At 37.7% G+C, this 16,130-nt stretch overlaps 1 protein-coding gene across 2 annotated transcripts in view; it reads left to right on the top strand.

The window, feature by feature from the left end:
- Window positions 1–16,130, top strand: part of KIAA2026 (KIAA2026 ortholog) — a 135,579-nt gene that overhangs the window by 107,768 nt on the left and 11,681 nt on the right. The gene's annotated exons all lie outside the window — the stretch shown is intronic.

Below are 16,130 nucleotides of genomic sequence, written 5' to 3'. Positions count from 1 at the left end.
TATATCACCCAGTGCTCATCGCAACAAGTGCCCTCCTTAATGCCCATCCCCCACCCATGGCTCCTCCATGAACCCTCAGTTTGTTCTTTGTATTTAAGAGTCTCTTATGGTCTGCCTCCCTCTCTGTTTTTACTGTATTTCATTTTTCTTTCCCTTCCCCTATGTTGATCTTGTTTGTTTCTTAAATTCCACATAAGAATGAAATCATATGATATTTATCTTTCTCCGACTGACTTATTTCAGCATATTCAGTGGATTTAGCATAATACACTCTAGTTCCATCCATGTTGTTGCAAATGGCAAGATTTCATTCTTTTTGATCACTGAGTAATATTCCACCACACACACACACACACATACACACACACACACACACACACATCTTCTTTATACATTTATTAGTTGATGGACATTTGTATTTGGGCTCTGTCCATAATTTGGCTGTCGTTGATAGCACTGCTATAAACTTTGGGGTGCGTGTGCCCCTTTGAATCAACATTTTCATATCCTTTGGATAAATACCCAGTAGTGCAGTGCTGGGTTGTAGGGTAGTTTTATTTTTAATTTCTTAAGGAACCACCATACTCTTTTCCAAGTGACTGTACAGTTTTCCATTCCCACCAACAATGCACAAGGATCCCAATTTCTCCACATCCTCACCAACATTTGTTATTTTCTGGGGTTTTTTTTTGTTTTTTTGGTTTTTTTGGTTTTTTTTGGTTTTTTTTACTAGTAACCATTCTAATGAGCACTAGGTGGTATATTTTTGTACTTTTGATTTGTATTTACCTAATGATTAATAATATTGAAATAAAATGGGTGTCTTTTCATGTGCTTATTGGTTACTTACATATCTTTGGAGAAATGGCTATTTAAGTTTTTTGCCCATTTTTGAATCTGCTTGTTGATTTATGTTGATTTTTAGGAATTCCTTGTATATTCTGGCTATTAATCCCTTATTGGGTATATGATTTGCAAATGTTTCCCTCCATTCTGTGTGTTGTCTTTCTGTTTTGTTGATAGTGCCTTTGATGAGCAATTTTTGAAGTTTTTCATGAGGTCCAGTTTGTCTTTTTTTGTTGTTGCCTCTGCCTTTGGTGTAATTCCCAAGAAATTATTAGTAAGTTTAGTAGTAAGTTTTGAAACCAGGAAGTGTGAGCACTCCAACTTTGTTTTTATTTTTCAAGGTTGTTTTGGCTCAAGTCCCTTGAGATGCCATACGAGTTTTAGAATAGGTTTTTCTATTTCTGTAACAAATATAATTGGGATTTTGATAGGGATTGCCTTGAATCTGTAGAGCCCATTGGGTAGTATTGACATCTTAAAAATATTAAGTCTTCTAATCCATAAACATGGATGTGTTTCCATTTATTTATGTCATCTTTAATCTCTCTCTCCAGTGTTTTGTACTTTTCATTGTACAGGTCTCTCACATCCTTGATTAATTCCTAAGTGTTTTATTCTTTTTTATGCTATTAAAAATGGAATTGTAGGGTTTGCTACATGTAAGATCATGTTGTTTGTGAAAAGATTATTCTTTTCAATTTGGATGCCTTTTCTTTTTCCTGCGTAATGCTTGGTCTAGAACTTCTTTTTTTTTTTTTTTAATGTTTGTTTATTATTTTTGAGAGAGACAGAGACAGAATGCGAGTGGGTTAAAGGCAGAGAGAGAGGGAGACACAGAATCGGAAGCAGGCTCCAGGCTCTGGGCTCTCAGCACAGAGCCCAATGCAGGGCTCAAACTCACAAGCCGTGAGATCATGACCTGCGCTAAAGTCGGACACTCAACCACCCAGGCACCCCTTGGTCTAGAACTTCTAGTCCTGTGTTGAATAGAAGTAGCAAAAGTGAGTATCTTTGCCTTCTACCCAAACTTAGAAGGAAAAGATTTCAGTCTTTCATCATTGAGTGTAATGTTCACTATGGGTTTTCCTTATGGCTTTTCTTATATTGAGATAGCTTCCTTCTATTTGTTGAGTGTTTCTATCATGAAAGAATGATGAATTTTGTCAAATGCTTTTTCTGCAATGATTGAGATGATCATGTGGTTTCTTTGCTTTCTTGTGTCAATGTGGTATGTTACATTAATCAGTTTTCATATGTTGAACTATCCTTGCATTCTAGCAATAAATCCCATTTGTTCAGGTCCTTTCAGTATGCTGCAGAATTCCATTTGCTTATGTTTTGTTGAGGATTTCTGCATCAGTGTTTATAAGAGATACTGGTCTGGGGGAGCATGGGAACAATGGCAGAGTAGGAGGATCCTGAGCTCACACCATCCCATGTTTACAGCTAGATATCATCCACCCAAGTCAATAAATCAGAGAGCAATCTGAAGACTGGCAGACCAAACTCCACAACTAAATATAGAGAAGAAGCTGCATCTGAAAGTTTAGGGAAGTCCAAAATGTAGAGGGAGGCTGCCAAAATGTGGAGGGAGGCTGCCAGCAGGAGGGAAAGGGCTGTGTACACAGAGAGGGTGAAGAAACAGGTACTTCTGCCAGGGAGTTCACAATGGGGAAGACTAATCCCCATAATGTTTGGCTTTAAAAACCAGAGGGGCTGAATTCCATGAGTTTGTAAAACCAGTGGGAATTGGAGCCTGGAGCTTTAAAAGTCTGCTGACTAAGCACTGGGTGAGCCAGGAGGGTAAGTGATAGCTGCTGGGTTCCTGCCTTTAAAGAGATAACAGCCTGTGCAGAGAGGCAACATAAAAACAGCAGTTTACACAACGCCAGGGGCAAACAGGAAACAGATCTGTTCATACTGATTTTAGACTTGGTGAACTTTTTTCAAAATGAGGAAGCTGGCAGGCACCATTTTCCTCCCTGACCCTCAGGATAAACATAGAACCAGCTATAGGAGACAAAGCTGCACAGATACCAGCACTCAGGGCAAGTTTTGTTAAAGTTGCATAGGTACCCTGCCCAGACTCCAGGTGCATATCTGCTGCTGCAGGCCATGCCCAGCCATCATCTTGCGCCCAGACCAGCTTCACATCCCCCACAGCCATAGCGCTTTGAGAGATCCTGCAGAGGACTAGTGGCCCAATATAATTTCGCTAACACCGATTCCCACTTCCAGGTTCCCTGGTGAGCTCTCCCCTCTTAGAGCTGGTCGGCCTGAGTCCCACTAATACCACAGAGTAAGCATAGCCCACAACAGGCAGAGGGTCAGCGCAGACGACTGCTCTGAAAGGAAAAGTGATTTGGACATTACAGTAAGGCATAAGCAATACACATAGGACATTCTCCTGAAGTGCCAGGTTCTGGTGAATAGGGGACACTGCACTTCAGGACACTCCAGAACCTCCTCTTCATAAAGTCACTTCTTTCAAGAGCAGAAGACATAGCTGCTTTTCTTAACACAGAGAAACAGACCCAGAGAGGCAGACAAAATGAGTAGACAGAGATACTTATCCCAGATGAAAGAACAGGACAAGGCCACAGCCAGAGATCTAAGCCAAACAGATATAAGTAATATGCCTGATAGAGAATTTAAAGCAGTGATCATAAGGATACTCAGTGGACCTGAGAAGAGAGTGGAAGACATGAGTGAGACCCTTAATACAGAGATAAGGAATAATAAAGCAGAAATAAAGGGCTCAATTAGAAGCAAGAAAAATCTCAACCTAACCTTACATCTAAGGGAGTGAGAAAAAGAACAACAAACAAACAATTAAAATTGATAGAAGTCTAGTCAGGTTTATCAGGGAAAAAACAGAAAGAACTCAAATAAAATCACAAATGAGAGAGGAGAAATAACAGCCAACATCACAGAAGTACAAATAATTATAAGAAAATATTATGAAAAACTGCATGCCAACAAATTGGACAACCAAGAAGAAATGGATAAATTCCTAGAAACCTATAAACTACCAAAACTGAAACAGGAGGATATAGAAGATTTGAACAGGCTGATAACCAGGAAAGAAATTGAATGAATAATCAAAAAATTTCCAACAAAAATACTCCAGGACTAGATGACTTCATAGGTGAATTCTACCAAATATTTAAGGAAGAATTAATACCTGTTTTACTCAAACTATTCCAGGGCACAGAAAAGGAAGGAAAACTTCCAAATTCATTCTATGAGGCCAGGATTACCCTGATAACAAAACCAGATAGACATACCACTAAAAAAGATAACTACAGGCCAATATCCCTGATTGACATATATGCAAAAATCCTCAACAGATACTGACAAACCAAATTCAACAGTATATTAAGAAGATCATTCACCAGAAACAAATGTGATTTATTCCTAGGTTGTAGTGGTAGTTTAATAGTTGCAAACCAGTCAACGTAATATACCACATCAATAAGAGAAAAGATAAGAACCATAGGATCATTTCAGTAGATGCAGAAAAAGCATTTGACAAAATACAACATCATTCGTGGTAAAAAACCTTCAACAAATTTTTCTCCCTAAGGTCAGAAACAAGATAAGGATGTCCATTCTCACCACTTATTCAACATAGTACTGAAAGTCCTAGCCACAGCGGTCTCAGACAACAAAAATAAATAAAAGGCATCTAAACTGGCAAGGAAGAAGTAAAACATTCATTATTTGCAGATGACATGATACTATATATAGAAAGCCCAAAAACTCCACTAAAAAAATGACTAGAACTGCTAAACAAATTTAGTAAAGCCACAGGATACAAAATCAATATACAGAAATCTGTTGCATTTCTATACACCAGTAATGAAGCAGCAGAAAGAGAAATTGAGGAATCAATCCCATTTACAATTACACCAAAAATAATAAGATACCCAGGAATAAACCTAACCAAAGAGGTAAAAGACCTGTACTCTGAAATCTATAAAACAGTGATGAAAGAAATTGAAGACACCAAGAAATGGAAAGACATTCCATGCCCAAGGATTGGAAGAACAAGTACTGTTAAAATGTCTGTACTTCAGGGGCGCCTGGGTGGTGCAGTCGGTTAAGCGTCCGACTTCAGCCAGGTCACGATCTCACGGTCCGTGGGTTCGAGCCCCGCGTCGGGCTCTGGGCTGATGGCCCAGAGCCTGGAGCCTGTTTCCGATTCTGTGTCTCCCTCTCTCTCTGCCCCTCCCCCGTTCATGCTCTGTCTCGCTCTGTCCCAAAAATAAATAAAAAACGTTTAAAAAAAAAAAAAATGTCTGTACTTCAAAAAGCAATTTACGCCTTTAATGCAATCCCAATCAAAATACCAATAACATGTTTTACAGACCTAGAACAGGCAACCCTAAAATTGCATGGAACCACAAAATATTCTGAATAGCCAAAACAGTCTTGAAAAAGGAAAACAAAACTGGAGGCATCACAATTCTGGACTTCAAGTTATATTAACAAAGCTGTAGTAATCAAAACAGTATTTATTGTACTGACACAAAAATAGACACATAGATCAATGGAATGGTATTGAAATGGAAATGAACCCACAGTTGTATGGTCAAGTAATCTTTGATAAAGCAAGAAAGAATATCCAATGGGAAAAGGATAGTCTCTTCAACAAATGGTATTGGGAAAACTGGGCAGCAACATGCAAAAGAAGGAAACCGTATTCCTTTCTTACACCATACACAAAACTAAATTCAAAGTGGATTAAGGACCTAAAGAGAAAAAATAAATTATTGGAACAACATCAAAAGACCCAAAAAGAAAAAATAAATGTTTGGGACATTAAAAAACCTAAAAAGAAAAAATAAATTATTGGGACAACATCAAAATAAAAAGCTTCTGCACAAGGAAGGAAACAGTCAACAAAACTAAAAGGCAACCTACTAAATAAGAGAAGATATTTGCAAATGACACATCTGATAAAGGGGTAGTATCCAAAATATATAAAGAACTTATACAACTCAAGAACTTACACAACTCAACACCCAAAAAACAAATAACCCAGTTAACAGTAGGCAGAAGACATGAACAGACATTACTCCAAAGAAGACATCCAGATAGCAAAGAGACATATGAAAAGATGTTCATCATCCCTTACCTTCAGGGAAATGCAAATCAAAACTACAATGAGATATTGCCCCACACCTGTCACAATGGCTAAAATCAACAGCATAAGATACAACAGGTGTTGACGAGGTTGCAGAGAAAGGGAAACCCTCTTACAGTGTCAGTGGGAGCAGGTACTGTTGAAAACAGTATGGAAGCTCCTCAGAAAGTTAAAAATGATGATCCAGCAATGGCACTACTGGGTATTTACCCAAAGGATACAAGAACACTAATTCAAAGTGATACAGGCATCCCTATGTTATAGCAACATTATTTACAGTAGCAAAGATACAGAAGCATCCCAGGTGTTCACTAATTGATGAATGGATAAAGAAGAAGTGGCATATAGATATAGATATAGATATAGATATAGATATAGATATAGATATACACACACATACATACATACAATGGAATATTATTCAGCCATAAAAGAAGAAGGAAATCTTGTCATTTGCAGTAACATGGATGGAGCTAGAGAGTATAATGCTAATCAAACTGTCAGAAAAAGACAAATACCATATGATTTCACTCATGTGGAATTTAAGAAACAAAATAAGCAAAGGAGAAATCTATCTATATCTATATATCTACATCTATATAGAGAGAGAGATGGACCAGGAAACAGACTCAACTATAGAGAAAAATTGATGGTTACTACATGGGAGGAGGGTAGAGGATGGGTTAAAAATGTGATGGCGATTATGGAGTGCACTTGTAGTGATGGGCACCAGGATGAAGTATTGAATTGTTGAAGCACTATATTGTACATCTTAACTAATATAACACTAAATTGTTAACTAACTGGAATTAAAATGTGACAAAAAAGAAAAAAAAAGAGATACTTGTCTAGTTTTTTTTGTAGTGTCCTTGTCAGGCTTTGGCATTAGCGTCATGCTGGCCTCAAAGAATGAATTAGGAAGTTTTTCTTACTTTTCAGTTTTTTGGGGGAAAAGTTTGCAAAAGAAAGGTATTAGTTCTTAAATGTTGGTAGATTTCACCAGTGAGTGCATTAGATCCAAACTTTTCTGTGTTGAGAGACTTTTGAATTAATGATTCATTCTCCTTTAATAGTTATAGGCATATTCAGATTTTCTGTTTCCTTGTAACTTAATCCTGGTAGGTTTTTGATTTTAGAAATTTGTCTGTTTCATCTAAATTATCCAATTTGGTGGCATACAATTTTTCATAACATTCTAATTATTATTTTTATGGGATTGGTTGTAATGGCCCCACTTTTATCTCTGATTTTCCTAATTTGAGTCTTCTCTCTTTTTTTTTTTTCTAAGTTGATCTAGATAAAGATTTGTTAATTTTGTTGATCTTTTAAAAGAAGGAAATTTTGGTTTCATTGATTTTTCTCTATTGTTGTTCTATTCTCTATATTGTTTACCTCTGATATCTTAGTTCCTTCCTTCCATTAGCTTTAGGTTTAGTTTGTTTTTCTTTTTTGAATTTCTAAAATTATAAAGTTAGGTCGTTGATTTGAGATGTTTCTTGTTTTTTAGTGTAAACATTTCTTTATAGCTCTAAATTTCCCCCTTAGCACTGTTTTTTTTCCCCACTGTGTCCCATCGTTTTACTATGTTGTGTTTTCATTTCCATTTATGTATAAGTATTTTCCAGGGTTTTTTAAATAATTTCTTCTTTAATCCATTAGTTGTTTAATAGTGTGTTATTAAATTTCCACAAATTTGCGGATTTTCCAGTTTTCCTTCTATTATTGATTTCTGACTTCATCTGTGGTGTACATTCTCGGAAGAAACAGACAAGCTCAAAATGTCAGTTAGTGATATGTACTATGAAGAAAATTAAATTACGGTAAGGAGAATAGGAAATGCCTGGTTTGGATGAGATGATGATTGCTCTTTTGTAGGGTGTCAGGGAAAGCTTCCCTGATGAGTTGATATTCAGAGACCTGAAATAAATGAGGAAGAGAGCCACATGGATATCTGAAGGAAAAGAAGATGCAGAAGCCCTAAGGTTGGCCTCATATTTGGCATGTAGAAGAAATGCAAAGGTTCACAGGTGTATCCAGAGCTGAGTGAGTGAGGATTAAAAGGCTAAGAGTCAAGATATCAGAGAAGTATAGGGAACAGTATCCAGATCATGTAAGTCTTAATGGACTTTTGTTTTTACTCTGAAATAAGACACCATTGAATGGTTTTAAGCAGAGGAAGGACCTGATCTGACTTATGTTTTAAAGCACTCACACTACCTGTCATGCTAAGATTAGTGTAGTGGGATGACAGGGAAATCAGTTACAAAAAGCAATAATCCAGGCAAAAACAAAAACAAAAACGATGATGGCTTGGAACAGGATAGTGGTTACTAGTCTGTAACCCTCTTAAGGAGTTTCCCTGGTGTAATCTGAAACTGGTGTCTGTATTCAGAGGGCAGGGAGAGACCAAAGGAAGAAACAGGCCACTCCAGGTGCGTAGGTGGCAGGTTGAGTAAGTAAAAGGAAATTACATTTGATAAGGCTTTTCTTGAGCAGCAGCAAGACAAATGGATCTCTGCACCTGCCCACCAGATCTTAAAAGTTCATATAAGGAGGCCTTACTTAGATGCAATCACATATATATCGTGTAGGTATTTTCAACATCACATCACTATCTCAAGGCTGTGTTCTTGGAGCAGTCTCTGGGGGGCAGGAAAGGCAAGTAGAACCTGCATTCCAAGGGTGGGGGAAGGAATGAGAAGCCTTTGAGTGCCTGGGTCCAATTCATGGGTCAATTGGTGGTCACCTGTTTTTCATGATTCTCCTTAACAGCTATTCAGATGGCAAGGGGTGGTTGGATTCTGGATGTATCTTGAAAGTAGGATAGGTAGAATTTTCTTAACATTGGATATAAAGTGTCAAAAAAAAAAAGAGGAAGAGTAAAAAGATGATGTTCTATTTTTGGTCTAAACTGGAATAATGGAATTGCCATTAATTTAGATAAGGGAAACTAAAGGAGTAGCAGGTTTGCAGGGCAGGGATTCAAGAGTTTGGATTTCAACATGTGAAGTTTGATATGATTTTTAGACATCTAATTGGGCTTAATTGAGTAGACAGTTTAGTGTATGAGTCCCTGTTCAAGGGAATAAACCAGACTGGAGGCATAAATTTAGGGTTGTCAGGATATAGATTATATTTAAGCTATGAGACTGGTAGAAATCACCTAGAATGTGAGCATAGAGAAAAAGACTGGGCCCTGGGGCATTCCAACATTTAGAGATGGTGGAGAGGAATAGGACTCAGCAGAAGAGACTGAGAAGGAATGTTCAGTAAGGTAGGATAACCAAGAGAAAGCGGGGTGTCTTGGAAGCCAGGTAAAGAAAATAATTTCAAAAAGGAGGGCTGCTTGTGATAGATTGAAAAAGATGAGGCCTGAGAATTAATTTTGAATTTGGCAACATGGAAATCATTGATGACCTTGATGAGCTGTGTTGGTAAAGTAGTGGGTAAAAGTCATAGAAGTCTGTTCAAGAGAATTAGGGGAGAGGAAGTTTTATCATAAAGTGGAGCAGATAAATAGGGCAGTAGCTGGAAGGACAAGTTGCAGTCAAGAGAAGGTGCTTTGGTTTTTTGTTGTTGTTTGTTTTAATTAATGGGGAAATAACTTTCTGTATGCTGGTAAAAATGATCTAATAAGCAAAAATGGACTCAGGGAAAGGAAGAGACATTTGGTAGAATGATATCATTGGATAGATGAGAGAGGATGCATAAATGGAGGCATTAGCTTAAATAGGAAGACAGAATATGAGTACAAATGAAGGTCATAAGTGGCAGATGAGATAAGAGCATATGAAAGTTCTTGTCTGCTTCTATTTTCTTCTTCTTTTTTTAATGTTTGTTTATTTTTGAGAGACAGAGAGAGAGAGACAGACAGACCGTAAGCAGGGGAGGGGCAGAGAAAAGGAAACAGAATCCGAAGTAGGCTCCAGGGTCTGAGCTGTCAGTACAGAGCCCGACGCAGGGCTTGAACTCACAAAGTCAGATGCTTAATGGACTGAGCCACTCAGGTGCCCCAGCTTCTATTTTCCCTGTAAATAAAATAAAACAAAACAGCTGAGACAAAGAAGAGGGCTGAGAAGGGAGGAATTTCATACAACCCCCATGAAGATATTTCTAAAAGGAGATTAATTTTACAATTATTCTATGTGCCACACATACTGTGAGGTAAGTACTATTATTATACCCATTATACAAAAAAGTAAACTGATGCTAGAAAGTTTAAGGTGCTAGGCGCCTGGGTGGCTCAGTTGGTTAAGCATCTGACTCTTAACTTTGGCTCAGAGCATGATCTCACAGTCATGAGATTGAGCCCTGCATCAGGTTGTGTCTGAGCGAGGAGCCTGTTTAGGATTCTCTCTCTCTCCCACTCTCTCTGCCCCTCCCCCACTTGGACGCACTCATTTGCTCTCTTTCTTTCTTTCTCTTTCTCTCTCTCAAAATAAATAAATAAGCTTAAAATAAAAAAGAAAGTTTAAGGAGCTTCCCCAAAGTCTCACAGCTATGAAGTGACAGAGGTGAGACTTAAGCTTCAGAATACTTAAATAAGAATTTGTAGTAAAAATAAATTGGAGAATGTATGTTCAGATCTTTTTTAATGTTTATTTATTTTGAAAGTGAGAGAGAGAGAGAGAACAGAGAGAGAGAGAGAGAGAGAGAGAGAGAGAGAGAATCCCAAGCAGGCTCTGCTGTCAGCACAGAGCTCGATGCAGGTCTCAAATCCCACAAACCTTGAGATCATGACCTGAGCCAAAATCAAGACTCGATGCTTAATGGACTGAGCCACCCAGGCACCCCCATTTCTTTTTTAAACAAAATGAAATAAGGTAAAGGTTAGTGGTAGAATAGAGAAATTCAGTTGAAAGCAAGAGGAATAATAGAGGATCTCTAAATTATGTGTCTTTGGAAATGTTTTCATCTCTCCATTGTTTTATGGAAACATAGCTATTATATTTTTATGTGAAAAGGATCTCTGAGAGATCACTTTTCAGCTTTCTCTGTTATATATATATATATGTGTGTGTGTATATATATATATATATATATATACACACACACACACATATACACACACACATATATAAAATATATATATATTTCTTTTATATATATATAAAACTTACTGTCAAATTGGTTTCCATACAACACCCAGTGCTCATCCCAACAGGTGCCCTCCTCAATGCCCATCACCCACTTTCCCCTCCTTCCCACTCCCCATCAACCCTCACTTTATTCTGTTTTTAAGAGTCTCTTATGGTTTGCCTCCCTCCCTCTCTAACTTTTTTCCCCCCTTCCCCTCCCCCATAGTCTTCTGTTAAGTTTCTCAGGATCCACATAAGAGTGAAAACATATGGTATCTGTCTTTCTCTGTATGACTTATTTCACTTTGCATAACACTTTCCAGTTCCATCCACATTGCTAAATGGCCAGATTTCATTCTTTCTCATTGCCAAGTAGTATTCCATTGTATATATAAACCACATCTTCTTTATCCATTCATCAGTTGATGGACATTTAGGCTGTTTCCATAATTTGGATATTGTTGAAGGTGCTGCTGTAAACATTGGGGTACAAGTTCCCCCATGGATCAGCACTCCTGTATCCCTTGGGTAAATTCCTAGCAGTGTCATTGCTGAGTCATAGGGTAGATCTGTTTTTAATTTTTTGAGGAACCTCCACACTGTTTTCCACAGCGGCTGTTTCAGTTTACATTCCCACCAACAGTGTAAGAGGGTTCCCATTTCTCCACATCCTCTCCAGCATCTATAGTGTCCTGATTTGTCCATTTTAGCCACTCTGACTGGCATGAGGTGCTATCTCAGTGTGGTTTTGATTTGTATTTCCCTGATGAGGAGTGACGTTGAGCATCTTTGGATGTGCCTGTTGGCCATCTAGATGTCTTCTTTAAAAAAGTGTCTATTTGTGTCTTCTGCCCATTTCTTCACTGGATTATTTGTTTTTTAGGTGTGGAGTTTGGTGAGTTCTTTATAGATTTTGGTTACAAGCCTTTTATTCAGTATATCATTTGCAAATATCTTTTCCCATTCTGTTGGTTGCCTTTTAGTTTTGTTGATTGTTTCCTTTGCAATGCAGAAGCTTTTTATCTTGATGAGGTCCCAATAGTACATTTTTGCTTTTAATTCCCTTGCCTTGGAGATGTGTCGAGTAAGAAATTGCTGCGGCTGAAGTCAGAGAGTTTTTTTCCTGCTTTCTCCTCTAGGGTTTTGATGGTTTCCTGTCTCACATTCAGGTCCTTCATTCATTTTGAGTTTATTTTTGTAAATAAAAATATTTCTAGTGAGATCAAAATGTGTAGATATGATTACTCTCCGGATTAAATGATGAGGGTTTTTTTTTTTTTGTTACTGTACTCTGCATAAGTCAAATAATAGTACTATTTCCTAGAATTTCTTGATTAACTTTTTAAAACATTTTTTTTTTTTTTGAGTATAGGTAGCACACAATGTTACGGTAGTTTCAGGTGTACAACGTAGTGATTGGACGTGTTTATACATAATGGTATGCTCACCAAAAGTGTAGCTACTATCTGTCACCGTACAACACTACTACAATATCATTGACTATATTCTTTATGGTATGCCTTTTACACTTGTGACTTATTTATTCCAAAACTAGAAACTTGTATCCCAAATTCCCTTCACCCATTTTATCCATCCCCCACACCCCTTACCCTCCAGCAACCATGAGTTTGTTCTCTGTACTTATAGGGCTTTTTTGTTGTTGTTGTTATTTTGTTTATTCATTTGTTATTTTATTTTATTTTTTTAATATGAAATTTTTGTCAAATTGGTTTCCATACAACACCCAGTGCTCATCCCAACAGGTGACCTCCTCAATACCCATCACCCACCTACCCCTCCCTCCCACCCCCAATCAACCCTCAGTTTGTTTTCAGTTTTTAGGAGTCTCTTATGTTTTGCCTCCCTCCCTCTCTAACCATTTTTTTTCCTTCCCCTCCCCCATAGTCTTCTGTTAAGTTTCTCAGGATCCACAAGGAGTGGAAACATATGGAATCTGTCTTTCTCTGTATGGCTTATTTCACTTAACATAACACTCTCCACTTCCATCCACGTTGCTACAAAGGGCCATATTTCATTCTTTCTCATTGCCACGTAGTACTCCATTGTGTATATACACCACAATTTCTTTATCCATTCATCAGTTGATGAACATTTAGGCTCTTTCCATAATTTGGCTATTGTTGAGAGTGCTGTTTAAACATTGGGGTACAAGTGCCCCTATGCATCCGTACTCCTGTATCCCTTGGGTAAATTCCTAGCAGTGCTACTGCTGGGTTGTAAGGTAGGTCTATTTTTAATTTTTTGAGGAACCTCCACACTGTTCTCCAGAGTGGCTGCACCAGTTTGCATTCCCACCAACAGTGCAAGAGGGTTCCCATTTCTCCACATCCTCTCCAGCATCTATAGTCTCCTGATTTGTTCATTTTGGCCACTCTGACTGGCGTGAGGTGATATCTGAGTGTGGTTTTGATTTATTTCCCTGATGAGCGATGTTGAGCATCTTTTCATGTGCCTCTTGGCCACCTGGAGGTCTTCTTTAGACAAGTGTCTATTCATGTTTTCTGCCCATTTCTTCACTGGATTATGTGTTTTTCGGGTGTGCAGTTTGGTGAGCTCTTTATAGATTTTGGATACTAGCCCTTTGTCCGATATGTCATTTGCAAATATCTTTTCCCATTCTGTCAGTTGCCTTTTAGTTTTGTTGATTGTTTCCTTTGCTGTGCAGAAGCTTTTTATCTTGATGAGGTCCCAATAGTTCATTTTTGCTTTTAATTCCCTTGCCTTTGGGGATGTGTCAAGTAAGAAATTGCTGTGGCTGAGGTCAGAGAGGTCTTTTCCTGCTTTCTCCTCTAGGGTTTTGATGGTTTCCTGTCTCACATTCAGGTCCTTTATCCATTTTGAGTTTATTTTTGTGAATGGTGTAAGAAAGTAGTCTAGTTTCATCCTTCTGCATGTTGCTGTCCAGTTCTCCCAGCACCATTTGTTAAACAGACTGTCTGTTTTCCATTGGATATTCTTTCCTGCTGTGTCAAAGATTAGTTGGCCATACTTTTGTGGGTCTAGTTCTGGGGTTTCTATTCTATTCCATTGGTCTATGTGTCTGTTTTTGTGCCAAAACCATGCTGTCTTGATGATTACAGCTTTGTAGTAGAGGCTAAAGTCTGGGATTGTGATGCCTCCTGCTTTAGTCTTCTTCAAAATTATTTTGGCTATTCGGGGACTTCTGTGGTTCCATACAAATTTTAGGATTGCTTGTTCTAGCTTCAAGAAGAATACTGGTGCAATTTTATTGGGATTGCATTGCATGTATAGATAGCTTTGGGTAGTATTGACATTTTAATAATATTTATTCTTCCAGTCCATGACCACGGAATGTTTTTCCATTTCTTTATATCTTCTTCAATTTCCTTCATAACCTTTCTATAGTTTACAGCATACAGGTCTTTTATATCTTTGGTTAGGTTTATTCCCAAGTATTTTATACTTCTTGGTGCAATTGTGAATGGGATCAGTTTCTTTATTTGTCTTTCTGTTGCTTCATTATTAGTGTATAAGAATGCAATTGATTTCTGTACATTGATTTTGTACCCTGCGACTTTGCTGAATTCATGTATCAGTTCTAGCAGACCTTTTGTGGAGTCTGTCAGATTTTCCATGTATAATATCATGTCATCTGCAAAAAGTGAAAGCTTGACTTCATCTTTGCCAATTTTGATGCATTTGATTTCCTCTTGTTGTCTGATTGCTGATGCTAGCACTTCCAACACTATGTTAAACAGCAGGGGTGAGAGTGGACATCCCTGTCGTGTTCCTGATCTGAGGGAAAAAGCTCTCAGTTTTCCCCATTGAGGATGATATTAGCTATGGGCTTTTCATAAATGGCTTTTATGATGTTTAAGTACGTTCCTTCTACCCCGACTTTCTCGAGGGTTTTTATTACAAAAGATGCTGAATTTTGTCAGATGCTTTTTCTGCATCGATTGACAGGATCATATGGTTCTTCTCTTTTTTCTTTTCTTTTCTTTTCTTTTCTTTTCTTTTCTTTTCTTTTCTTTTCTTTTCTTTTCTTTCTCTTCTTAATGTGATGTATCACGTTGATTGATTTGTGAATGTTGAACCAGCCCTGCAGCCCAGGAATGAATCCCACTTGATCATGGTGAATAATTCTTTTTATAAGCTGTTGAATTCAATTTGCTAGTATCTTATTGAGAATTTTTGCATCCATATTCATCAGGGATATTGGCCTGTAGTTCTCTTTTTTTACTGGGTCTCTGTCTGGTTTAGGAATCAAAGTAATGCTGGCTTTATAGAATGAGTCTGGAAGTTTTCCTTCCCTTTCTATTTTTGGAACAGCTTGAGAAAGATAGGTATTATCTCTGCTTTCAATGTCTGGTAGAATTCCCCAGGGAAGCCATCTGGTCCTGGACTCTTATTTGTTGGGGAGTGTTTTGATAACTGATTGCATTTCTTCACTGTTTATGGGTCTGTTCAAGCTTTCTGTTTCTTCCTGTTTGAGTTTTGGAAGTGTGTGGGTGTTTAGGAATTTGTCCATTTCTTCCAGGTTGTCCAGTTTGTTGGCATATAAGTTTTCATAGTATTCCCTGATAATTGCTTGTATTTCTGAGGGATTGGTTGTAATAATTCCATTTTCATTCATGATTTTATCTATTTGGGTCATCTCCCTGTTCTTTTTGAGAAGCCTGGCTAGAGGTTTATCAATTTTGTTTATTTTTTCAAAAAACCAACTCTTGGTTTCATTGATCTGCTCTACAGTTTTTTTAGATTCTATGTTGTTCATTTCTGCTCTGATCTTTATTATTTCTCTTCTTCTGCTGGGTTTGGGGTGTCTTTGCTGTTCTGCTTCTGTTTCCTTTAGGTGTGCTGTTAGATTCTGTATTTGGGATTTTTCTTGTTTCTTGAGATGGGCCTGGATTGCAATGTATTTTCCTCTCAGGACTGCCTTCGCTGCATCCCAAAGCGTTTGGATTGTTGTATTTTCATTTTCGTTTGTTTCCATATATTTTTTAATTTCTTCTCTAGTTGTCTGGTTGACCCATTCGTTCTTTAGTAGGGTGTTATTTAACCTGCATGCTTTT

Source organism: Lynx canadensis, chromosome D4 (assembly GCF_007474595.2).
Source record: "Lynx canadensis isolate LIC74 chromosome D4, mLynCan4.pri.v2, whole genome shotgun sequence".
Lineage (NCBI taxonomy): Eukaryota > Metazoa > Chordata > Mammalia > Carnivora > Felidae > Lynx > Lynx canadensis.
Note: the sequence above shows the minus strand (reverse complement) of the source record. Positions and strands in the feature narration are given on the sequence as shown.